At 42.4% G+C, this 26,175-nt stretch overlaps 1 protein-coding gene across 1 annotated transcript in view; it reads right to left on the bottom strand.

The window, feature by feature from the left end:
• The window catches only part of ZNF407 (zinc finger protein 407), a 509,082-nt gene extending 501,225 nt beyond the window's left edge, over positions 1–7,857 (bottom strand). The window contains exon 1 of the mRNA XM_060244080.1: positions 7,758–7,857. The gene's annotated coding sequence lies outside the window, so the exon portion shown is untranslated. The remainder of the gene's footprint in view (positions 1–7,757) is intronic.
• Positions 7,858–26,175: the final 18,318 nt, after the last annotated feature.

The following is a 26,175-nucleotide window of genomic DNA, read 5'->3' as shown; positions in this document are numbered from 1 at the left end:
ACTGGGAACATTAATGAAGTTCAGAAAAGCACAAAGTGGCTCCAGTAAAGGAAACAATGGCTCTTCCGGAACTGAAAAGAAGGTTTAGCATTAGGGTTGTAATCCAAGTATCATATTGGTAAATCAAATGGGTAAATCTGCACCCTGCTACTCTCCTCTGGCATACTGACTTCTGTATTTTGAAGACATTACCGTGCCATTGATTTCATGTGTGAATTGGGCTTGAAAATATGTGAATCGAGCTTGAAACTGAAGAGGGACAGGAGTATCTATTATTTAGTTTGCTCCTGCAAGGAGTTATTTTGAAGAAGTTACCATGCCATTGGGCATATGTTGTTCTATGCCCCTTCTTTTTATCATCACAATCACCTTTTGAGGTAGGTTAGGCTAACAGAAAGTAAGTGGTCCAGGGTTACCCAGAAAGCTTCACAGCAGAGTCGAGATTTGAATTTGGGTTTCTTAGCTTGTAGTTTGATACTCTAATTGTGCCACACTGTATACATCAATAACAATGCCCTGGTTTCTGTGGACATTGTGAGTCTATAGGCACCTTTGGAATTCTGACAAAAGGTGATGAGCACAACAACAGACTGACTGCCAAAGGCAGGGGTTTTTTTGATCAGGAATGCAGTTCCGGTTGGCTTGATGTCAGGGGGTGTGGCCTAATATGCAAATGATTTCTGCTGGGCTTTTTCTACAAAAAAATCCTGTGGAAAACAATGATGTCAGGGGTGTGGCCTAGTATGCAAATGAGTTCCTGCTGGGCTTTTTCTACAAACAAAGCCCTGGCCACAGGATATAGAGCCAGCCAGAAAATGGCTGCTGCAGAAGGTGAAGTCACACACTGAGAAAAAGATCAAGTGTAGAGAAGAGAGGTTATCTAAAAAATACACTGGGGAAAAGGAAGGAATATGAATAAAACCCACACTGGGGTGGCAGCTCCAGCTGAAATAATGATGCTTTAATCTGCACAGCCAATAAGATAACTCCCACACTGCAGTATTTCCCACTGTTCCACATCAGATCCACAGGAAATATTGACTATTTTCCTCAAATATTAAAATTACATACAACTTCCTGTGGGATTAACTTTCCCATAAAATCTAAATGTATCTACTGGTATTGTCTTTCCTAAACTTCAAATTGGTGGTTCTTGTAACAGCACACTAGCACCTTTGTCTTCCCAAAACTCTGAGTTTCACAGGAAACCCAGAACATCAGTGAGGTACAGACCAAAGTACAAATGACCCACCCAAGCTCCAAATGTCCAAATTTTAGCATATTCTTAATCAAATGCACTGGAGTGTTAAGAGCATAAAAAGTATGCATTTATTAGTCTAAGAGTCTCTAACCCAACTAATCCAAAAATTCTTCCTTCATTTTGTACATCCTGATTTTAAAATTCTACCTCTGAGTCCTCCATAGAGAAGACTTCTTCCCTAAGAAATAATGATCAGTTTGGGGCCTCCCCAAGTTTTCCTTAAGTGCCAAAGACACTTAAATATTGAATTTTTGTACACATTCAAAGTCATCTTAAAGATTTAAGAGGTTTTAATATATGAATTAGAATGTAAATAATCCTTCTAGAGAGGAGAAAAGGATTCACTGCTGATGAATACACATCAGGACAGGTACTGCAGTCAAGCATTTTAGGCACCAAAGCAACCAGACACTAGGAGTTTTCCAGCATGCTCCAAGGTGACATATAAAGTACAATGATACTTTTACAGTACCCTATTGTCAAATTGAGGGGATGGCAAGGCTGTCCTATCAAACAAAACTTTAAATATATATATGCATGTAGATTATCCCTACAAGACGGTTCCATTATCACAAGGCCACACTGCCAATGAAAGAAACCATGGTGTATCTAACTTACCAGTAAGGAAGAACTAATGGAGAATAATAGGTCAGTTTGGTATGAGCTATTTCAATTCATCACAGCCAGGAAAGGGATCATTAAACACAGCAGTGCAAACGTATCAAATTACAAGAAAGACGACAAGTGAAGTTAGAAATAAAAAAATGTCAATTTTGTATACTGCTACTACATGCCCTTTTATTCATCATCATGAAGGTAAGGTTAAAGGACAAACTGCAGCCCTCTAGCACACTCAAGTGGAGTAGCCACACTCCTCCAATGACAGCAAATCACATCTCAGAGAGCATTACAGAAAGAAAGACAGAGTTACCCTGGCAACGACACTGTCAAAAGGCAATTAGAATCTGAGTCTCCAAAATGTACCTATTAAATAGCTACAATGCCCATCTTTCCCCCATGGTATGCAGAAAAGTAGTATATGCTGAACTCATGCCTAATAATATTTAAGGCCCTTTTGACTAGCACACATGCTGAATTCTGAAATTCTAATCATTTTGGGAAGAAAATCACTGCATTTCTCAGCCACTACCTCTCAAACTAAAAAACTATAAACTTCTACTGCAAGTATATCGATGTTAGGGTTGTCAGGTCTGACTTAGAAAATATATGGGGACTTTGGAGATGGAGACAGGAGACTTTGGGAGTGGAGAGAAGAACAAGGGTGTGACAAGCACAACTGCACTCTAAAGGGAGTTTTGGCCATCAAATTTGAAGAAACTGTGTTCCTTTTAAATGCCTTCTCTTCATCTGAAATAATGGGGGGTGGGGTACCTTCTTACGGGATTCATAGAATTGAACCCCCGGTCCCATTTTTTTTTAAACTTTGGGGATTCTTTGAGGAAAGGCACTAGATGCTATGCTGAAAATTTGGTGCCTCCACCTCAAAAAACAGACCCTAGAGCCCCAGGTACCTACGGATCAATTCTCCATTATACCCTATTGGGACCAGTCTCCATAGAGAATAATTAAATACTCAGTGGACATTCAAGTTCCCCCTCCCACTTTCTGCTAACCCTGAAATGGAGGCACGGCCTCCAAACCAGGGGATTCCCTGCTCCCAACTGGGGATTGGTAACCCTAATTGATATGCCTTAACTAATGACTGCAGGTTTAGTTACATCGTTTGATACAGTGCCAAGTCCAAAACTATCTTGTAAGATACAGCTGGGACTGACTAGCCATAATTTTATCTGCTTTAGGAGCAGCCCAAAATACAACGCATCTTCTTGCTATTGGTAGTTAGCTTCTGCCAACTGTACTTACAGGTTCCTTCTATCCATTGATAAGCTTTAGTTATGAGCCATCTTGTCTGGAGAAAAATATAAAGGACACTTCCAGCCCTAAAGAAGTGTCTTTCTTGTAAATATGTAGGAAGTAGTTTATAAAACCAAGCCAGTACACAAACCAGCTTTTCAAAAACAACCATCTTACTATGCTTTCCCTATAATTCAGTCCTCTAAACAATGAGGTACAGCCTTGTAAATCCAATGGATTCTGAAGAATATGTCTCTAGTATGCAGAACTTTTATTCTGACTAGTTGACAAAATAAGCTCTACGTAACCCATCCAACAAGTAGTTCTTTAATAATGAGTCATCTAGTCTAGGATATACTAAAATCCAAACAGTTTGAAGTACGGGTGAACTTTGTATGAGGTTTCTGCCAGAGAACTACAAGCTAACACAAGTGCCTTCAAGGAGAGCTGTGAATTCAAACATTTCATAACAGCATATGATCCAACATCATGTAGCTGTTTCTTATCAGATGTAAATTGGCTTAGATTCAGAAGTTGTTTGTTCCCTTTCTAGAATATCCCCTAGAAGTACAGCGGGATAACTCCATCACTTCTACAAGTACTGAGGAAATACCAGAAGACAACAGTATCTCCCTCTCTAACAGCATGGGGGAAAGATGGCATCCTCTACTAGAGATAAAGAGATTTATGCTTGTCTAGGGCCAAATTAAAGAGACAGTCACATGTCTGCCCAGTTCACATATAAAGCAAGGGAAGAGTGCTTTTTAAATAAAAAAGAGAAAATGGATGAGGGAAGATAAAGCTTGTTTTCTCCCACCTTACAGCACCAAGCTCCATTACATTTTTATTCCCAGCCTAACTAAATTCCATAGACTAAAGAACTTTGTTTAAACCCAGTCCCAATCCTGGAACATGACAAAGCAAAGGAAGGAAAACCTTAACGGACTCCTTCATCAGCAAAGAAACCCCATCCCACCTTGTTTCATATATGAACAAAGACATATACGGCTGCTCTCCACCTACATAATATCTAGGATGATCCTTAAATACTGGTCATGGGGTGTCTTTCTGGAGGCTTGCAGAAGATGCCCACTTTGGAATTGTGCAGCTAGAATGGAAAGCAAAGGTTAGCGCACGTTTGAATGGGAGTCCTAGAAGCAAAAAGGTTGAGTGCATTAATAAAATAAAAGTAACAGTACAACCATTCATAAGTTTTTTAAAAACTGCACAGAGAACGCTAAAATTCCCCCACACCAACACACAGACATACACACACTCATTCTGGAAATACTGGGTAGAAATGGCTTCAGTGAACTTTAGGTTGCAGAACAGCAAGAAAATGGGCCAAACAGGAAGGGTTAAGTCCCTCTCAACACTCTTTGTCTCTGTTATGGAGCTATGCTAAAAGTAAACTGCTAAGAGCAATATGACAGATAAGCAACATGGTTAAACTCCACCCATCCACATGCACCTTGTTTTCTCCACTCATCCACATGCACCCTTCCCCCCACCTAAAAATTAGCTTCCCTCCCACACTTTGGACTTGAATCAAAAGACATGTATAAATTAACATGGATTGCCCATCGTATTTAGTTTAGGTCCAAATAGTGTTTCCCTCTAAGAGCTACATCTTTAGCTTGGTGTGAGACACGATAGTAGAAAGTGCTGCCAGCCCTACTTAGCTTCCAAGACCTGATGAAATTGGGCTAGCCTAGGCCATCCAGATCAGAGCAAGAGAAGGCATACTGGAAGCTACATACTATTTCCCTCCACATAATATCTTTCTTCCTTAGAAAATGGACACCGTTCTTGGTATACTTCATTGTTGACTCATCCATTTCATATTCCCACAAGTCTGGAAAAATTATGGTGTCAGAACTTACTTGCCCTTATTAGAACAGAAAAATTATCAGCAATTAGTATCCCTTTCTCATACAGCTTTACCTGCAACCTTTTGCTCTGTACTCACTCCCTTCTGCCTTCCAGTTCAGCCTTCAAACCTCCCCTTTACAGCTTTCAGTCCTCTTCTATAGATCACACCCTTCCATTCTCCAACTGTACTCTGACATACAATTGCTGTAACTTCAGGAGAACTTCAAGCCTCTCCCGGAGGTTGGCAATCCTACCTCATACTAACATTTCCTTTGGTTTTCCACAGTATTCTTTGGCTGCAAGCACACATGCTAAATATGCAGTCTCAATTCACTTTCAAACTGGATTTTGCCAGTTCACACAGAAAAATACAGTTGGAAAGTGCATTCAAAGTGGATTGAAACTGCATTATTTAGCATGGGATTGCAGCCTATTTCATCCCTCATGATTTTTAAATCAGGTTTCATAGGATTTGGAATCAGATGTGTAAGTATTCTGATGATACCTAGTTCCACTTCCTCCCAGTCAGATAAAGTGTTGGAATGCATTGATCAGTTCCTAAATGGCTGGTGATGAAATTTAAGCTGAATGCAGAAAACAATAGAGCTGACAGCTGGGCATTTAAGACTGGTGGTTTGTTGCCTGTTCTAGGTAAGGCAGTATTCCACTTTAAAGGGCAGGTCCATAATTCAGAGGTACTTCTAGATCAAGTCCTGTCTCTGTAAGGAACAGAAATAATTCAAAAGAGTGTTGGACTAGGATTTGGAAGACCCATATTTGAATCCCCAATCTGCCCTGAAAACTTGCTGGATGACCTTGGGTCAGTCACTACTCCCAGCCCAACCTGGGAGGATAAAATGGGGACAAAATAGTGTAATGCTTTGGATCCATCCTGGGGGAAAGGTGGGGTATAAAATGAATTCTGTAATTCATTCTGTCTACATATGGCTGCCTGAAGACCTCACAAAAAACATCATCTGTTCATTCCATACCTAGAATGCGGTGACTTGGCAACAGTGATCCATGCGACAGTCACCTCGAGAATAGACTACTATAATACCCTCTACATGGGGCTGCTCTTGACGCATATTTGGAAGCTTAAACTTGTGCAAAATGCAGCAGCAAGGTTGTTACTGGAGCTACCCCTACGAGAGCACATTCAACCTGCGCTGGAATCATTGCAATGGTTGCCTGTGGCATTGTGGGTTCATTTCATGGTGCTGGTTATGACCTTGAAAGCCCTATATGGCCTTGGACCTGTCTATCTCCGGGACCGCCTTTCCCCATATAAGCCTCAGAGAGCAAGTTGATCAAAAGAACCTTGGCCAACCACCGCTAGAGCCTTTTCAGTGGCAGCCCCTGCCGTGTGGAATACCCTCCCCGAAAACATCAGGGCCCTGCGGGACTTGCCACAATTCTGCAGGGCCTGCAAGACAGAATTGTTTAGGTTGGCATTTAATGTCTAATGTGGAGGCGACCACTATTCCGCCATCCCACAGCATTGGTATTTGAACTCATCCCAATATAAATTCAGAGTGCTAAACACCACCTAACAACATCTTAATATATATAGTGCTCAATAAGAACTAACCACGCCATCTTGGATTCTAGGGAATGAAACTGAAATTGAATTGAATGTTTCCAAATCGTTTGAAACTGTATGAAATATTTTTAATTATTTTATTGCAATTTTATTTTAGCACTATGTTGTTTTAACTATTGTTATTGGGAAACAAATGTAATAAAATTAAATAAACAAACAAACAAAATAACAAGTGGCGCTGGAAAGTGCTGTCAAGTCACAGCTGATTTATGGCATTTTCAACACAAGAGACAGTTAGAGTTAGAGGTGTCTTCTGATATTCCCTGGAGGTCTTCCATTCAAATACTAGCCTGGGTCAACCATACTTAGCATCCAACATCTGATGAGATCCTGGAATTACTGTAAACGATTACTTCAAGTTAAAACCCTGTTTGGGGGGTTTGGCAACCCTAGTAGAAGGCCCTCCCTGGTCCCCTGCTGTGTGACATTACTATGTGAAAACAGAGCCATTTTCTTTGCTTATGGATTTAGCACAACTGAAACACAATTCAAAGGCACTCAGAGCTTTTGGTTGTGTTCTATCAATCTAAAACTAAGAGTCCTGTTTCTAACCTTGTTACAGGGTTTTAAAGCTACCCACAAAATCTTATTATACCTTATTGAAGAATGTAACTTCTATATGAATACAGAATTAAATCCACTTGTTAAATTTAACAATATTTATTATTAAATCTAACAAATGGTCTACATTCAACAACACCTTTGTTCTGTCTTCCTGGTGCCACCTTTCTTGGAAATCATGGGGTTAAATTTCACTTTGACCTTACTCACAGCCTTATACATTTCGAAGATCATCATCAGAGAGTCCTGCGACATCTTTAAAACCTATCAGTTTTATTGTGGCATGAGCTATAATAAGCTACAACATATGCTGCTGATGTAGCCAGTAAAAATTCCACAATAAATCATAGGCTTCTAGGTACCACTGGTCTCAGGTCTGCAGCAATAGTTGTAATATGGCTGGCAGATTATCAAAAATAATACTCTTTTTTATTATAAATAAAATTCATACTGCTCTGTAATGCACTATCAGTTGAAATCATAAGAAAATACCATGTTCTCGCGCAAGTGGTTACTGACATGAATCTGAAATATAAAGTTTTCCTTTAAGTTTAAAAATTAAAAGGCATGCTGTGCCATAATTACCTTTGGCAATTGAATTAGTAGCACTCCAGCAGACAAACAAAACCTTCTTCCTACTAGGTTTTCTATTACAGTGTCCTTTTCTTTAGAAGATGAAGGATGCCTAGCAAAGAATAAAATAAATATGAAGAACATTAAGCACAGGAATTTCAAGGGGAGATTAGAAAGTGATATTGCTGAATTGCAACTGATAATGAAGCTTCAGACAAATGCATCCACCTGGACCAAATTTAGACCTAGGTTTCCTGTCACATTACCAGTGCTGATTGCTTCCCACCTACTACCCCTCTGCATATCATACCTAATCCAATCACACCTGCTATTGTCATTCACCTACTAATGTCATTTGACATCTAAAATCACTCCACTTTCCAATATATAGGACAGATGGATTCACATCCCAAACTCTTGTCTGGGAGAACCGGGTTTGATTCCCCACTCCTCCACTTGTACCTGCTGGAATGGCCTTGGGTCAGCCATAGCTCTGGCAGAGGTTGTCCTTGAAAGGGCAGCTGCTGTGAGAGTCCTCTCAGCCCCACCCACCTCACAGGGTGTCTGTTGTGGGGGAGGAAGATAAAGGAGATTGTGAGCCGCTCTGAGACGCTGAGATTCGGAGTGGAGGGTGGGATATAAATCCAATATCATCATCTTCTTCTGTATCTGAAGAAGTCAGTAGTACTGCACAAAAGTGCATGCCCTGTCACAAATTGTGCTAATTTTTAAGGTGCTACTGGACTCTTGCTCTTTTCTATTGCTAAGATAGACTAACATGGCTACCCATATTGATCTACTGAACATACTGAATGACTGCAAGAGCCAAAGCAGTAAGAAGACCTGGTATCAGCATAAACCAAGTGAGATAAAAGAAGAACAGAGACGTATTTATACACTTAAAATGTTCACATCTCAAAAAACAGAACTTTCCCCATTTGTCAAAGATGAGCCTCATTCAAAGTAAATGGCTTGAATCTCAATGTCTTTGCTCAGATTGCAATCACCACACATTTAAGGAACACAGAACATCACTGTCAAGGAATGAAGTCTCACAGGCTGTCAACTGCTTAATCAGAGCCTGACTTGGCTGGAAGTGTGAAATTATGTAATTACCGACGTTTGGCAATTCTGATGGTTTAGACAAATTACATCACTTGGAAGATCTTGTTTTATAAAACAAAATTCCAAGAGCAGCTTCATTCCGGAAAAGCTTCTGTCAGAGATATCTCTGCCTTTCCTCAACAGCTTCATGATGCTAATTTAACACAGCCCTCCCCCAGCTCCCAACACACACATGCTATAGAAATACAACCTGGTTAGAAAAACAAGTTTCTCTCTCTCACACACAAAGAATCCCACAAAAAAAAAATTAACTCTTATGGAATCTGAATTCTAATACAGTATATTTATGAAATTCTAATCTGCTTTTGCAAAGAGCTGATAGGTAATCTATATACACCAAACAAAAAGTATAGAGTAACTGAGCACTAAAATTCTTGCACTAGTGATTAATGTAACATACAAATACTTTGCAATTCTCATCTAATCCTTACCTGCACTTCATTCTGCAAGGGATGTCCTTAACATTCATCTTACAGATTGGGAGCCAAAGAAGTCAGGTGTCCAAAACTGTATTACTAGGTAATGTCTGGTTAACAGCAGGAGATGGGGGACTGGGATGGAGAGTGCTGGTGGAAGAAGTGATGTCACATTGCTCTAAGAATCACCATAAACTCTATGGTAAAATCAGAGTTTCCAGTGATTTCTAGAGTGATGTGACTTCACATCTAGTTTTCCTTGGAAATGATATGATACCATGTGTGATGTCAGCAATTTTTATTTTTCTACCACTGCTGTTGAGTTGCCAGCAAGAGTACTTCAGCCATAGCAGAGGACCTGGCAACCATGATCCACAGAGCACAGAAGCATCATCTATTTTTGGCTCAACTGTTCTTTCCGTTCTCCTTGAAACTTCTCTCAAAATTAACATCAGTTGTTTTTAAGCAGGTGACCCTCACTCCTATTGATAAACAATGAATAGGGGAGATGGTTCTCATCAAATTTCTTTGGGGTTGCAGCAGCATGCTGTTGTAGTAGGAAGGATGGTGGAAAAAAGATCAGAGGAGGAGTACTAGTACCTAATCATCGTATTTGGAGTATTTATAAGTAGATGTGTAAATCCTTTGAGTTGCTCTAAATGAATACCAAATATTAAAAGTAGAAAACTCATACAACTGTTTTGGAAGGAAAGATTCCATTTGTATGTTAATGACAGGTTCTTTATTTTAAACATTTTTATCCTGCCTTTCTACCCAACTAGGTCCCTCAAGGCTGTTTTGCATTAGTTCCCCCCCACCACAACTGAATCAGATAACTAGTTTGTAAAATAATCTCAAGAGGGAGTGATACCACCATTTTAGCTTTTCATTTGGAGCTTGTTTCTTTGAACTTGCCTTAAATGCACATGCTTGGCCCCTTCAGTTGGCAACCGTACTGAAAGAATACAAATAGAAGGTGACAGCTTAGTAACAAACCTTCCTGGGCTCATGAATTTTATTATTGTATGCCTGAAATGTCTGAATATTTGAAAACTAGTTTTCAAAAGAATACTATAGGATGAGCATTATCTTGTCTTTGTAATGCACAATTCTAAGATTTATATAAAAAAAGGAAACAACACAATCCTTTAGAATATCTTTTGTCTGAGGCATTTTTTTGTATATGCAAAACAGGCAATGGCTTTCTGTAGAGGCAGAATTAGAAGTTCTATTAGACACAGCACTGCTGCTAAAAATGGCATCTCTGCATCTAATTCTCCCTACTTTACACATAACATCTAGTGTTGTTGCCACTGTCATTGCTGGGTGACTGATGAGTTCATTGCGACAAGCGCAAAGCAATGCAGAACTACATGCTTAAGAAAGAGTTGTCATTACCTTATCAACTTCAAGCCTCCAACTTGAACACAATTTAAAGTGAGCAATGTGGACATCAGACAAAAATGTTGATGAAAGGATTGGTTCTGTTATAATAAAGATAAACACACAAGAAACTGGGAAGATCTAGAAAACTGTATCTATAAAATACAACTCAAAAATACTGTATTGACTGTCAGAGTAACAATTACCTTAGACATAAACCACCAGTGGCCAAATTGAGCATACTGAAGCAGCTGCATACATTTTTTTCCTACTCTAAGTTTAGGCCCATGTGGAGAACTTTTTATGAATGAAGGGTTGCCAACTCCAGGTTGTAAAATTCCTGGACATTTGGGGGTAGAGGCTGGAGAGGGCAGGGTTTGGAGAGGCACCACAGCTGAGCATCATGCCATGGAGTCCACCATCCAAGGCAACTATTTTCTCCAGGGGAACTAAACTCCAGAGTTCAGCTGTAATTCTGGGACATCTCCAGGACCCATCTGGAAGTTAATTCATGTTAAAACCAATTACAAAGCAAAATTCCCCACTTTCACAGCAAAAATTGAAGTCCAACTCTAAAAAGGTATGTTCTTACTAAGTTGTATCCTGGGGCTTCTAATTTTCAAGGAAATCTTGAAGACTGAAGTGGGTGTGCTCTGAGATTGTTATGAGCAACTCTTGATAAAGATTTTCTGAAATGGATGTACACCAGGTATCCATAGAATTGCAGATCAAAAAGGAAGATTTCCTTGAGAATTATAATAATAATAATAACATTTTATTTATATCCCGCCCTCCCCGCCTAGGCAGGCTAACAACATTTATAAACATACAGAACAATAAATATAGGGCTTTAAAATTAACATTATTAAACATTATTAATAATAATGTTTAACATTATTAATAATAATAATTAAACATTATTATTAATAACATTATTAAAAACCAGTCAATATACAATTAAAATTTAACTTAATCTGACAGTGGTGATGGTATTTCCGGTGCTAATTTCTGTCAGTTTACATAGTTTACATAATAACATAGGTCCTTAAACAGAACCATAATGGCGGCTCCCTTTATAAACAACCACAATTCAGCAGTCCGTGTACGCTAGCTTGAAGAGGGTGGTCTTGCAGGCCCTGCGGAACTGATTGAGGCTCCGCAGGGCCCGCACCTCCTCCGGGAGCTGATTCCATAGGGAAGGGGCCGCGATTGAAAAGGCCCGTGCACGAGTGTTCTGAAGTTTAGCTTCTTTCGGCCCAGGGGTAGTCAGTTTATTTTTCCCAGCTGACCTCAGTGCTCTCTGGGGCTCATATGGGGAAAGACGGTCCCTCAGGTAGGCCGGTCCTCGGCCATATAGGGCTTTAAAGGTAATGACCAGCACTTTGTACTGGACCCGATATGTAATCGGCAGCCAGTGCAGTTCGCGTAGCCCCGGCTGTATATGCTCCCACCTCGGGAGTCCTAGCAACAGCCTGGCCACCGCGTTCTACACTAGCTGCAGCCTCCGGGTCCGGCACAAAGGCAGCCCCAAGTAGAGGGCATTACAGTAGTCCAATCTTGAGGTGACCATTGCATGGATCACTGTTGCAAGGTCCTGACGCTCTAGGAAAGGGGCCAACTGCCTCGCCCGCCTCAAGTGGAAGAATGCTGACTTGGCAGTGGCTGCTTTCTGGGCCTCCATTGATAATGAAGGCTCCAGTAAAACACCCAAGCTCTTTACCTGGTGCGCCGCTTTCAATGGCGTGCCATCAAAGGCCAGGAGAGATATTTCCTTCCCCAGAGCGCTGCGACCTACACAAAGGACCTCTGTCTTCATCGGGTTCAGCTTCAGCCCACTCAGCCTAAGCCACGTTGCAACAGCCTGCAAAGCCTGATCCAGATTCCCTGGGGCGGAGTCGGGCCGTCCATCCATTAGTAGATAGAGCTGGGTGTCATCTGCATATTGATGGCAACCCAGCCCAAACCTCCGGGCAATCTGGGCAAGGGGGCGCATATAGATGTTAAACAACATCGGGGAGAGAACTGCTCCCTGAGGCACCCCACAATCCAGTGTGCACCTCTGGGACCGCTCGCCCCCAATCGCCACCCTTTGTCCCCGACCCAAGAGGAAGGAGGAAAACCATTATAAGGCCAACCCCCTAACCCCTATGTCGGCGAGGCGGCGGGTCAGCAGCTGATGGTCAACTGTATCAAATGCCGCCGACAGGTCTAATAGCATCAGTACCGCGGCGCTGCCTTGATCCAGTTGCCGCTGGAGGTCATCCACCAAGGCGACCAGCACCGTCTCCGTCCCATGGCCTGGCCGGAAACCAGATTGGCACGGGTCCAGGACGGAAGCGTCATCCAGAAACCTCTGTAGCTGCAATGCCACTGCCCTCTCAATAATTTTACCTAAAAACGGTAAATTAGACACCGGACGGTAATTTACCAATTCGGCCGGGTCTGCTGTACATTTTTTCAAGAGGGGGCGGACCAAGGCCTCTTTCAGAGGTGTTGCAAAACACCCCTCTACGAGGGCTCTATTTATGATGTCCCGTAAAGGACATCTAAGCTCCCTCTAGCAGGATTTGATCAGCCAAGAGGGGCAAGGGTCCAAATCGCATGTTGTTGGGCGAGCAGCAGAGAGGATTCCGTCGACTTCCTCCAGGCTGAGTGGGTCGAAGTGATCCAGCACTAAGCCCGAAGACAGGCACGGAGCCTCAATTTCACTTACTGTATCCAATGTGGTAGGCAGGTCTTGGCGGAGCGACGAGATTTTATCTGCAAAATGTTTCGCAAATGCCTCACAGCCAATCTCTAATTCTCTAACATTTGGTTTGCCTTGTGGCAGTGTTTTAAGGTCTCCAATTATTCTAAACAATTGTGCTGGGCGCGAATTTGCAGATGCAATCTTGGTTGCAAAGTAGTCTTTCTTTGCAGCCTTGACTGCCATCTCATAAGACTTCATAAACGTTCTATAGGATGTTCTCGTCGCTTCGTCCCGAGTATGCCTCCATTGCCTCTCTAGTCATCTGAGCCCTTGTTTCAGCTGGCGCAGCTCCAAGGTATACCATGGGGCCAGCCTCACACGAGGGCACAGAGGGCACCGAGGTGCAATTTCATCGATAGCCCTGGATAGCCGGCCTTGCCAGGCTTCCACCAGGTCATCGAGGGAATTGCCAGTGGACCAGGGATCCCTCAGGGCCGTTTGGAACCGTTCCGGGTCCATCAGACCCTGAGGGCGAGCCAAAATAGGCTCTCCGCCCATACAGGGTTGGGGCGGTGTCTCCACGGGCCTTAAGGGCTAGGTGATCCGACCATGGAACCGCTTCTACAGCGATATTGTTCACCAAAATCCCAGACGCAAAGATGAGGTCTAATGTGTGCCCGGCCTGATGCGTGGGAGTTGTAACAAATTGAGAGAGTCCCAGTGTCGCCATGGAAGACACTAGGTCCATCGCCTGAGTGGAGGCCGTGTTGTCAGCATGGACGCTGAAGTCACCCAGAACCATAAGCCCTGGGTACTCCAACGCCCAGCCCACCACTGCCTCCAATAGTGATGGTAAGGCGCTAGCTGGTGTTAGGCGGGCGGTACACCAGCCAGACTGCCAACCCCTCTCCAACATCCCACGCCAGACCGGCACATTCGATACCATCAATCTTTGGGGCCGGGAGAGCCCGAAAGGAGTAACCCTCCCGTATGAACAACACCACCCCACCCGCTAATCCGTGATTGGTGAAAGACCGAGTACTCCGGGGGGGACATCTGAGAGAGAGCTACTGTCTCCCCGTCCCGCACCCAGGTCTCGGTCACGCAAGCCAGGTCCACGTCCTGCCGAAGCAGGAACTCCCTAAGGGTCGAGGTCTTATTGTTTATGGACCTGGCATTGCATAACACCAATGACGAGGGGAGCATCTCCTCTTGGCCCCACTACCTGCCACCGTTGGGATGGGAAGTAGACTGGAAGGTGGCCGAGCACCATTTTGTCTCTGTCTCCTTCCCTTATATTTCTGTCTATTCCCACCTTCGTATCTTCCCCTCCCCAGGAGCACTGGGATCCCTTGGCTGAGCATCTGCACCTGCCCGGAATAGAACTCACCGGTATCACCTCCCAGTTTGTCTTCACCTGCCGTTCCGGTTTAACCCCCACCAACCCCTCCGATTCCCAACTGCTAGATTCACTACTTGTATCTTAAGTTAATTAATTTAATCACCCATCCCAATCTACTTTCCAATTAATTAGTTAAAAAAATTAATAAATTCATTCGTTAGCTTCCCGGCCAACGCTCGCAAGCTCATCCACGGCATTCTCGTCTGGCCGTCCGACTCCCGACTCTACACTCCCTGCGGTCTCTCCTCAGTGCTCCGCGCTCCTCGTAGTCTCACTTGGGCCTCCTCTGCACGGCGGCCCACGGTCGCCCTAGGATTCAACTTATTAAGAACTTACCTTTTTTCAAGTTGAACTTCAATTTTTGCTCTGAAAGTGGGGGATTTTGCTTTGGAATTCACCTTTACTTCAATAAATTGACTTCAACTTGAATGAATCACAATAGGGAAACCTTTATTTATTGGTTAAAATATATATATAATTGTTTATTTTGAGATTGTTCACATTATACATATATATTAAATTTTGTATGGTTTTGTATCAAATGCTTCTAAGGGTTGCCAATCCCCAGTTGGGAGGCAGGGGATCCCCTGGTTTGGAGGCCCTCCTTCCACTTCAGGGTTTGCAGAAAGTGGGACAGGGTATGTCCACTGAGCAGTTCATTTTACCCTATGGAGACCAGTCCTCATAGGGTATAATGGAAAATTGATTTGTAGGTATTTGGGGCTCAGAGGGCTGTTTTTTGAAGTAAAGGCATCTGGTGCCTGTCCTCAACCTGCCCCTCCAAGTTTCAAAAAAATTGGACCAGGGGGTCCAGTTCTGTGAGCTGCAAAAGAAAATGCCCCATCCTCCATTGGCTGTTTATCTCATTACATTTACTAAACCCATCTTCCACTACATTTTAAAAGGAAAAAGATCACTTTAAACGTTATGGGTAGAACTTCCTTTGGAGTGCAATCATACTTGTCAAAACTTTGCTCCTGTCTCCACCTCTAAAGTCCCCAGACATTTTCAGAGCTGGACCTGGCAACCCTAAATGCTTCATATGTTTATACACTTTGGGGTTTGTTGTGTGTAGTTATCTTGACATTATGTTCTCTTGTAGCTTCTTTGTTCCAACTGGAGCTTTGCAACCCTGCCTTCCCCACAGTTTCCTCTTTCCCTCCTTCTGACAACACCTACCGTATATCCTCCTCATCTTACCTGCTTTACACATAGTAACAGCAGCTGTTTTCAGATTTCTCAGGTATTTCCTAGTCACATGATGCACAGCCAGACAACCAGAGTTTTAATAAGGCAGCAATCAAGAATGATTACATACTGCTGTACAACACAAGACTAACCAGCATGTCATTTTAATCACATGCTACAGATATGGTAAAATTAAAATAAAATCACTAAATATAAAATTTAAACTGATGCAACTGCTTTAAGGCAATCAAATTTTGACACCATTATGTAATATAAAAATGTTTTCCAATAATTGGAGCGTAATTGTCAGGTGGATTTAAAGACTGTTCGTCTATCATTACTTATTTGTCTTTTTTTACATGGTATATTTTCTGAAGTCAAAGCTCAATGCAGGCATCATAAGAGTGTTCTTGTACTTAATGTCCTAGCTTGCACAAGCAAAACACTTCACATTACATTCCCATTCCCTTATGTGGCTGAAAAGCTTTCTTAACATCTGGCAAGATGCACACTCTCACCTTTTACAACTAACATTTAAAGTTGACTCACCAAGTTCAGCAATCTTAAAATGCAAACCAAATTTCTCTCATTTGCAACTGGGCTGAGAAAAGAAGAATGCTTCTTCCCATGTACCCCCTAAACAAAAGATTTCTGTTCGCAGCACTAAAGATTTTCTCACTCAACAGGAGCCTGAAACATTATAGTTATGCAGCCCAATAGGACCATAAGGGTTTTCATCTAACTCCCACCGCTCCAAGAGTATGTCCACTCAAACTTCATCGAGCACTTATATACTTGGATGATTAACTATTGTCTGGCAAGATATGCAACTCTGCAACTGTGTACCACTTCTGTCCAACAGATACCAATAATGCAAGTGGGTTTTTCCTTATTTAAGACATGTCTTTGTTGTCTTTCTTCCTTATGGAGCTCAAGGCAGCTTACAACATAGAAGAGATACATACAAAACATGAAAATCAAAATTTAAAATCTGTAACTCAGACCCCCTAAGTCCAGTTGGCCATGCACAGCAATCATCTCTTCAATGAAGCAAATGAGTGACTGCTTCCAGGCCCCACCTCAGTCTTTTTGGATAGCATTGTCATGTCAGCATACCCAGAGAAATGACTTCTTGGAAACAGTGGCCCTGAGTCCACCAGAATCCCAACCCCCAAAGCGTGCCCACAACCCCCCACCAAGACTGAAACACACAGGTGCAGACAGAGCACACTCAACACCCAGGGTGTATTATTCTAACCTGCATTAACACACATGTGAGAGAACACTCACTACATGGGGTAGATTATTCTACTGTGCATATAGACAGATGCAGAGTACACCCACTATCCAGGATGTATCATCAACAGATGGTGCGCCACTAACCAATAGACAGACAGAGAACACCGTGTATTATCAACAGAAAGATGCAGAGCACAAACGCACCTGGCATGTATTATTCTACTCTGCAACAGACAATGCAGACATGGAAGTTCAAAGCCCTGATACCTAAATACATGAAATCTCATCCAACCCAGACACTGAAAGGATTGAGAGATTGCAGGGCTTTTTTTTTTAGCAGGAACACAGTTCTGGCTGGCATGATGTCAGGGGGTGTGGTCTAGTATGCAAATAGTATCCAGCTGGGCTTTTTCTACAAAAAAAGCCGAGAGATTGATAGCTCCTTCTCAATTTTGTGAGTGGTGGTGTATAGCCATTCAGCCACCCAAGACAGAGCAATAACATGTCTGTGATGCCCAGAGATATCCGGGATTGCATGTGCTACACTGACTGACTCAGCATGTGTCAGAACACTCACAACCCCTTCCCTCAAGGGCCAAACACAAAGCCAGTATTTGAAGAATAGACAACAAAAGACAGACATCCCCAGAGTTCTGACTAAGCACCCCCATGGGAGTTAGGAAGGTATGATAAATGTGGGTACTCAGCCAAGGAATCCACTAGTTTAGACTTAAACACACATGTGCTGCAAAGAACACCCACCAATGGGGGCATATTAATCTTCTCTACATCTGAGTTCAGACCCACCCATCCATTGGAGTAAATTATTCTACTCCAAGAATAAATGGAAACTCATGTTCAGCTGGCAGGGAAGACAGGTCACGAAGGACAGAAAGGTGGACCAGGCATCTCCGGAGTTTCAACAGAGACTCCCCAAAATTACCCCACAACAGCTTGGTAGACAACCCAGCCAGACACCACAAGGAAGAAAACCATGCCCCCAATGTTCACAGGCCCTCTCAGGCCCAAACACATAGATCCTCTGGTCACAGCCCACCCTTAAGTGAAATTAATGGTTCTTCACCATTAGCAAAACACACTGAACAGAGAAGAGACTACCTGTTGTGACTGTGAATTATACAAATGCAATGAAACGAGAGAGTCAAACAGGGGCTTGCTTGTATAGAATGATGTTTGTTGATGTAGATGTTCACTGAGGTGGATGTTGTTCCGTAAGTGTCTACAAAACTCCAAGACAACAGGGGGCACGTCACCACCCAGCGGGTCACTGGGGAGAGTGAGGAATTGTTTCCACACAGTGGCCTGGAAATTAGGCCCCATGATTGGAGCAAGTGGGAGGTGCAGCTGCTTTCTGGCACTGGGCTGGGAAGCACCAGAGGGGGTGTGTTGCAAGTCAGTCAGGAGAGGACTCCTCAGGAGAAGTGGAGTCCTGTATAGCCAGCTCTGAAGCAACAAAAAAGAAGAATCGCAGATTTATACCCCGCCCTTTTCCCTGAATCAGAGAGGCTTACAATCTCCTATGTCTTCTCCCCCCCACAACAGACACCCTGTGAGGTGGGTGGGGCTGAGAGGGTTCACAACAGCTGCCCTTTCAAGGACAAGTCCTGCGGTAGCTATGGCTAACCCAAAGCCATTCCAGCAGGTGCAAGTGGAGGAGTGGGGAATCAAACCTGGTTCTCCCAGATAAGAGTCTGCACACTTAACCACTACACCAAAAAGCCAGCAAGCCAGCCCACTGTTGCATTGGGAGTTTTGTAGACAGTTTAACTGAGCAGCACCCATTTGTCTGTAATATGTATCCATTCACAAACTGCTATGAACAGCATTAAAAAGTCATGAAAGTTTGTGAGCCACAAACCAGCCAAAATTTGTCAGGAACTTTAGTTCATGAGTCAGTTTGTGCCCATCCCTACTCCTTAACCCATGTGGCCAGCCCCCCTCTAGGCACTTCTATTGGCCACGAAGGGCAAGGGCTTGAGAACACCTCTCCATGGATCTTTCCACATCGTCAGGCTCTAAAAGCTGAAAGGGTATATATCTTTACAGTTCATCTACTAGGTTTCCTAGAAAGATCTACAAGTCTTCTAAGTATGCAAAATGATTGAGACAGTATGCGGATCACAGAAACCAATGAGATGGTACACTTAACAACAGGCTTTCTAGAACGTAAATTTTTGAAGTACAATTGAAAAAAGCAGGAGTCAAGTTGCACCTTTTAGACCAATATAACAGCAACTATCAAGTTGGATCCATTCTAAACTGGCAATTTCTACAGATTTCTCTTTCCCACTGCAGACCCCCTCTTGTCATTTCTCAGAGTCCTCTATCCCTCAGCAGTAGAATTTTGTGGAGATTAGCTGCAGTAGGAAATTTCCATTCTGCCATTGGAAAATTTAGTCTGAATCCAGTCCATCATTTAATAACCTAAATACTTGCCTTGAGACTGATGGAGCACTGCTGGTTTCCTCTGGCACATTCTTTGAATGGGAACTACACTAGTATAAAAAGTAAGGTTTCATACCCTTTCATACTGAATTCCCAATACAATAGCATAGATATGAAGACAGCATAGACCCTGCTGATTTTCCCCATTAATGTACCCCCCCCAAAAAAGGTCATCAGCCTTTACCTTCCTTCACAGTGGAAACACATGAACCCAAGAGTCTTACCACTTTAAACAACATCTAAAGGGGCCAGTTAACCAAGTTTAGATACATTTCTGTTGTAGGACTCATTTTGACATAGCAAGGCAATATTACCAGTACCCTAGCAGCTAGCCTTGCCATTCAGTGAAGACTACTTGAGCCTCAATTAAATGGTACACAAAGCACATACACTGCAAAACAATTACAGTCAGTACTTAATACAGATCACTGGTTTATTTATTAATTTAAGATTACAAATATCTTAAAAGACAATAATACATTCCTATCCTTAACCAGCAGCTAACATAATGCAATAACCTGAATGACTCAAGCTAGACCAATCTTGTCAGACCTCAGAAGCTAAGCAGGATTGGCCCTGGTTAATACTTGGATGGGAAACCACCAAACAATTCTAAGGTCACAATGCAGAGGAAGACAATGGCAAGCTACCTCTGCTAAGTCTCTTAGCTTTAAAGCCCAGGGTTACTATAAATTGGCTGCAACTTGACAGCACTTTACATACAATCTAGCTAATACAGAAGGTGGTCAGAAGGGAGGCAGCAGTGGGTGCAAAAGCAAGCAGCAGTGAAATCGTGCAGCGTCAATTCCACAATTAGACTTCGGATAAAATGGATTAAGAATTCCCAGAAAACCATAGAGAAAAACTACAGAGCTCTGAAGTATCATGTCATTTCTGGGTAGAACTGGAAGTTGCTTTCCACTCCCCCCCCCTTTTTGTTCCTGAGGGGGTAAAGAGCAAAGGGGTGCCCATTCTCCATAGTATGCCTATCCCATAGGGTCCAGACCACTAAGACCTGCCTCACAAATCCAGTTCTTCACATCTCTACCTTCAGATATTAGGAGGATGGTAACTAGTGTTCCCTCTGAGTTAGTGAGCTAGCTCATAGGGTTTTTTAGCCTCCTGCTCACTCATTTGCCATAGCTCAGGAAGGGATGGCCCCAGAGCAAACTAATGTATGCAATGCCAAATCACTTGCTCACAACTTTAATGCCAGTAGCTCACGAATAATTTTTGCTCACAAGACTCCACAGCTTAGAGAGAGTATTAGTGGTAACCACAGATGGGGCTTTTTGAAACTTGCCTAGCACATCTTACTTTCAGGCACCAAGCCCAAACATTTCTGTTTCCCCAGACTTTTTTTTGAGTGATGTTGATGCTTTTTATTAAAAACAAATTTTGATGGTGCTTTTAGCCTCAAAACTGTTACATTTATTCCAAGCTGTTCGATGGTTTTATGTTCTAGCAAATGTTTTAATTAACTTTTAATATTCATGTTTGTTCTTGTTTTATTTCCCTAAGCTGTCTTGAGCAGGTTCCCTGGACAGGTTTTCATTTTCGCTAACTAAATAAAATTATAGATCCAAATAAGCAGCCATGTTGGTCTGAAGTAGTAGAACAAAATAGGAGTCGATTGCAGATTTAAGACCAACTTAGTTTTATTCCGAATGTAAGCTTTTGTGTGCAAGCACACTTCTTCAGACAAGGAATGAGGTACAGTAAGCAGAGCCACATATAGCTGGTGGGGTTTGGAGTGCCAAGTGGTACAAAATTAAAATCCAATAGCAGAATAGTAAAATTAACAAATTCAGAAAACCTTTGATCTGGGTTGCATTAGCGTGGGAAACCAAAAAACAGCAACATGTCAGAACGTGAGAATGCCTGTTAATTATTCTATTGCTAATAAACCTGAGTCAAAAAGAAGGCACTTCTTTCCCAGAAGTTTTTCCTGTCCAACTAATTTACCTTTTAACATGTAACATTAATATATACATCATTCTAGTTTGCCATTAGGAAAAATACATTAAAATGTAGTGGAAGATGGGTTTAGTAAATCCCTTGAGTATGTCAATACAAAAGCATTATTCTGATCCACTATCCTAAGAGAAATACATTGGAACACAGTGGATATATCGCCAAACTTGGTGAAAGTGGATTTAGCATATGTAATGAGATGAAAAAAACAAAACATCTCTGTTCAGTCCTGGGGATGGGTTTGTTCCAAGTTTCATAACAGAATTACAAACGATTATGAAACCTGGAACAAATACCTCCTCAGGACTGAACAGAGATGTTGTTTTGTTTTTTCATCTCATTACATATGCTAAACCCACTTTCTTTCACCAAGTAGGGTGATATATCCACAGTGTTCCAATGTATTTCTCTTTTAGGATAGTGTATCAGAATAATGCTTTTGTATTGACATACTCAAACAAGGGATATTGGCTGTTTATCTCATTACATTTATTAAACCCAGCTTCCACTATATTTTAAAGTATTTTTCCTAATAGCAAACTAGAATGATGTATATATTAATGTTACATGTTAAAAGGTAAATTAGATGGACAGGAAAAACTTCTGGGAAAGAAATGCCTTCTTTTTGACCCAGGTTTATTATCAATAGAATAATTAACAGGCATTCTCACATTCTGACATGTTACTGTTTTATGGTTTCCCATGCTAATGCAACCCAGATCAAAGGTTTTCTGAATTTGTTAATTTTACTATTCTGCTATTGGATTTTAACTTTGTACACTTGGCACTCCAAACCCCACCAAGCTATATGTGGCTCTGCTTACTGTACCTCATTCCTCGTCTGAAGAACTATGTACTTTAACTGATCCTACATCGTGTGTGTGTGTGTGCGTGTATATATATATATATCCATGAAGAACAATGAACAGTTCGAACAACTGAAGCCATTAGTCCTTTAAAGCCTCTGAACACTCCACGGACATTCCATACGAGGAAAATGCCCTGAAGACCTATCTTCGAGTCACCGGCGTGAAAAGCCTCAAACAAGCAGCCGAGGCCTGCCCTCTTACAGAACACACTTCACCCTACGCCTTCAGCGACAGGGCGCGCATGCGTACTCTCTGTCGATTCTGAGTTGATAAGGGGCTCTAGTTTAACGTTTTTGTATCAGTCGCTCTGCTGCCACGCAAACGCATCTGTGCGGAATCTGTACTATCAAAGTCACGGCCCCACGCGCCTCGCTGCAACCATTTAGTAGGGCTTCTACGCACATGCGCACTGTGAATCCTAGAATCCAGAGGCCCCCAATGGCCACTGCCTGCGCATTTTATCCATCCGTGAACTCGCCTTCTTCCCTCAAAATTTGGGCGAGGAGCTTTGCAGCTTTAGCCAATTGCCATCCGAGACAGTCTTCCCGCCTTCTGCTGCTAACCACTCAGAAATCACTTCATGAGGGCTACTACGGACAACGAACAGTCATTGGCTAAAAACTTGTTCCGGGCCTTCCCCCCCTACTATCAAGTAAAAAAAAAAAAAACCCCGACGGCAGCGCAGAGGCCCAAAAAGCCCCAGGGAAAGCGAACAGGCCCGGGGGAAGTCAGGAAATAAGCAGCGCCCCGACGAACAACTGCAAAGAAAGGTCTTCAGTAGAAGTCTGCCTAAGAGGCCAAGCACCCGCCGGCCGTTATTTTAGACTCACCTGAGGGGGGGAGCCGTCTTCCTCCGCTTGTGATGATCTTGGTCACAAGTGGCCTGCCGTAGATTCGCCGTGCTGCGTCACTAACTGAATGCCGACGTGTAACGTCGTGCGGGAGGCGGGAGCAGTAAAAGGGAAACAGGAAACGGAGGGCTTGTCGTGGAGGGCTGAGGTTTCGCTCAGGAGCCCAACGATTAACTCTCGCGGCTCGCGATCCGACTGGATAAAACGGGCTTAACGATCAATCTGTGACACCTGAAAGAGAAGCTGGCGCAGCGTTCCCTTTCCGATGAACCGACGTGACATCACTCGTCCCGCGCGGAATTTTCTCAAGCAGGATGTGCCGATGCCCTGATCTGGAACAGTCTGCTGCTAGTCCGTTGCTGAGGGAAACTAGTTAAAATTCCAACGATGGAGGCTGCTGCAGCAAAAATAAAACAGGAATCTTGTGGCACGTGGAAGATGGACAATTTTTTATTTAATCATTCTTTGGGCGCATCATTTTTAAGATGCCATAAAAATTCTGTGTGTCTTATAAATGAAAATTCTGTTCATGTTATAAATAAGGTTGCCAGGAGGGAAAGTGTCCTCTCCCTTTAATAGGGGCATAATAGAATGTCATTTGCCTTCCTGCCATGAAGAGCTTCACCTGCCATTTTCATGCATGAAGCCTATTAAAGGGAGAGGACACTTTTCACCAGATCCGTTGGCAACCCTTTTTGCAATGTCATAAAGGCCGTGTTATAAGTTTTATTTAGATCAAGTAAAGCAGCACAAAAGTGTACAGAATTCATCTGCCTGGGGTTTTTTTAGAGGGGGGGGCGGTGGCGGGGTTTCTTAGCATATGATGTTAAGCCAGGCTTTGTCTTGTAAGCATAGGAAGTAGGGTTGCCAGATCTATGTTGGAAAATACCTGGAGACTTTGGGTGTGGATCTGGGAGAGGGTGGGGTTTTAGGAGGGTTGGGGCCTCAGCATGGTATAATGCCATAGATTCCTCTCTTCAAAGCAACCATTTTCTCCAGTTGTAAAAGTGGGAGATCTTCAGACCCCACGTGGAGGCTGGCAACCCTAATGGAAAGACAACAGAAACCGCTAAGACAGAAAAACATCAATTCATTCTCAGTGCCTCTTAAAATCTACAGGAAGAAGAGGAGGTTTTTTATTTTAACACGATCACAACCTTGTAATTGATGCTATGTTTACAAACTTCCATATCTAAAAATTAACTGTCACTACATATCAGAAATCCAGTTGTCTGAACCATTTTCTTCAAAGTATGGTCTAACACGCAGGGGTTTTTTTGGTAGAAAAACTCCAGTAGGAACTTGTTTGCATATCAGGCCACACACCCTGATGTCACCGCTGCTTCACACAGGGCTTTATGTAGAAAAAGTCCAGCAGGAACTCATTTGCATATCAGGCTACACCACCTGATGCCAAGCCAGCCGGAACTGCACTCCTGTGCATTCCTGCTAAAAAAAAAAAAGCCCTGGTAATATGAGACGTTTATTGTAAACCAAAGTAGATTTGCAGGCCTTAAATCTGCTCACTAAAAAAAAAAAACCTTTTCTTTTGACTAATTGTTATTAAATGAGCAATGTTGTCTCTAATCAATAGAGTCCTTTTTTCAGGTGGCTTCTATACTCTGGTGGTGGTTTCTAAGATACCTGCTTGCTCTGATTTACCAGGGAAATATGAAGTCACTTGGTGGAAAGGGCGGGATATAAATCATAAAATAAATTAAATAAATAAAGTCCAAGCCTATGCATGTTTACTCAGAAGTAGGTCCTGAGAACACAAGGACTTACTTCAACATAAGAATGCATACATTACAACCTTACTATCTCCCAAAAGAGTCTGAACTGGTGGTTGAAAATTGTTCAGGTGTTACAGGTTTAATGCCCATTTAAACTCAATGAAAACACAGTGCAGGCATGCACAAACACTTTGCAAACATCAGTATTCTTCCAAAACCATCCCATTTTATCAAACGACAAGTTGATTAAACAGTGGTAATTTTGTTTTGCTTGTCTGTTATCATACATAACCTATCACTACACTCAGCCGCTGTACCAGAATATTGGAGGATAGCAAATGTTACACTGATTTTTTTAAAGGGGGTCCAGAGGAAAAACAGGAAATTACAGGCCAGTCAGCTTAGCATCTCTCCCAGGTAATTAGTAGAAACTAATCAAAGATTGAATTATTATGCACTTAGAGGAACAAAGTCTGCTAGGGGAAAATCAGCATGGCTCCCACAAAGGGAAGTCCTGCCTCACCAACCATTTGGACTTCTTTGAAAAAGTAAATAAGCATGTAGACAACAGTAATCCAGTAGTTACATACTTGGACTTTCAAAAGGCTTTTTACAAGGTCCTTCACCAAAGACTTCTGTGTAAATTTAGGGATCATGGGATAAAAGGATTATCTCTTAGGAATTAGAAATTGGTTAACTGACCAAAAGCAAAGAATAGGAATAAATCAGCGGTTATCACAATGGAGGGAAGTAAGTGGGGTCCCATAACAATCACTATTGAGACTTGTACTATTTAATTTGTTCATAAATGGTCTGGAGCTAGGAGTGTGTAGTGTAGTGGCCAAGTTTGCAGATGATAAAATATTCAGGATGTGAAAACCAAGGATGATTGTGAAGAGTTCCAACAGGGTCTCCACAAACTGGGTGAGTAGGCAATAATGTGGCAATTGAAGTTCAAAGTTCATAAGGGCAAAAAAATCCCAAATTCAGGTATAGGGTAATGGGGTCTGAACTTGCTGAAGTGGAGAGGGGAAAAGTTCTTGGAGTCACAGTAGATAACTCAGTAAAAGTTTCAACCCAGTGTGGCAACTGCAG

The sequence above is a fragment of the Heteronotia binoei genome, chromosome 7, assembly GCF_032191835.1.
Source record: "Heteronotia binoei isolate CCM8104 ecotype False Entrance Well chromosome 7, APGP_CSIRO_Hbin_v1, whole genome shotgun sequence".
Classification (NCBI taxonomy): Eukaryota; Metazoa; Chordata; class Lepidosauria; order Squamata; family Gekkonidae; genus Heteronotia; species Heteronotia binoei.
Note: the sequence above shows the minus strand (reverse complement) of the source record. Positions and strands in the feature narration are given on the sequence as shown.